This window comes from Pieris rapae, chromosome 1 (assembly GCF_905147795.1).
Source record: "Pieris rapae chromosome 1, ilPieRapa1.1, whole genome shotgun sequence".
Taxonomy (NCBI): domain Eukaryota; kingdom Metazoa; phylum Arthropoda; class Insecta; order Lepidoptera; family Pieridae; genus Pieris; species Pieris rapae.
Genome location: NC_059509.1, coordinates 2,117,096 through 2,118,051, shown reverse-complemented (window position 1 = coordinate 2,118,051; position 956 = coordinate 2,117,096). Strand labels below are relative to the sequence as shown.

The window sequence follows — 956 nt, the reverse complement described above, 5'->3', positions numbered from 1 at the left end:
ATTTCTCATACAGCTCATTCGTTTTAGTGATGTATTGCACTTTTCACATCGTATTTTATTCACTAGTAAGTTACGAACGATAAATAAGTGAAAATCAATTGAAATAAAAAGAGTTTTCTCTCTTAATTATTATTAAACTAGGTTGTTTATTAATCCTTTTACAATATAGATAAGACCTTATAATTTCGATGAAAATTAGTAGTTGTTAATTAGGTAAACTAAAAATATATTATAGTTTTAGTAATTAAGAATGCGAATTATAAAACATACAATTTGGTAAAAGAAACATTGCTAGGGGACACCCGGATTTGAACCGGGGGCCTATCGATCTGCAGTCGATTGCTCTGCCACTGAGCTATATCCCCGATTGATAAAATTCTAAAATTAGACTTATGAATCCTTTGCGAAGATTGTTTTCTACCCAAAAAAATATTTGTTGATAATTCTATCCAAACTTGATTTCTACTATATTGTAACTGAATTATTATTTGACTACAAACACCAAATTCATAATTCTACGTTTTGGACTCCTATACTCCATGTAATGAGAGTCAAAGGTTGTGAGTTCAAGGCCCATCTGTGAACTTATTGATGTTTCTTTGTATATGTGTAATTAACACTTAGTGGTGCGATGAATATTAACTATTTTGATTTCTGACTTAGGGTAACTGAATTATTATTTGACTACAACCACCAAATTCTTAATTCTACGTTTTGTACTCCTATACTCCATGTAATGAGATTCAGAGGTTGTGAGTTCAAGGCCCGGCTGTGAACTAATTGATGTTTCTTTGAATATGTGTAATTAACACTTAGTGGCGCGATGAATATTAACTGTTTTGGTTTCTGCTTTATCGTAACTGAATTATTATTTGACTACAATCCCCAAATACATAATTCTACGTTTTGTACTTCTATTACTCTATGTAATGAGAGTCAGAGGTGAGTTTAAGGCC

General features: G+C 31.4%; 1 non-coding gene across 1 annotated transcript; it reads right to left on the bottom strand.

The window, feature by feature from the left end:
• Positions 1–293: 293 nt before the first annotated feature.
• Trnac-gca lies at positions 294–365 on the bottom strand. The gene has a single exon. It is a non-coding gene; the product is annotated as a tRNA-Cys (tRNA).
• Positions 366–956: the final 591 nt, after the last annotated feature.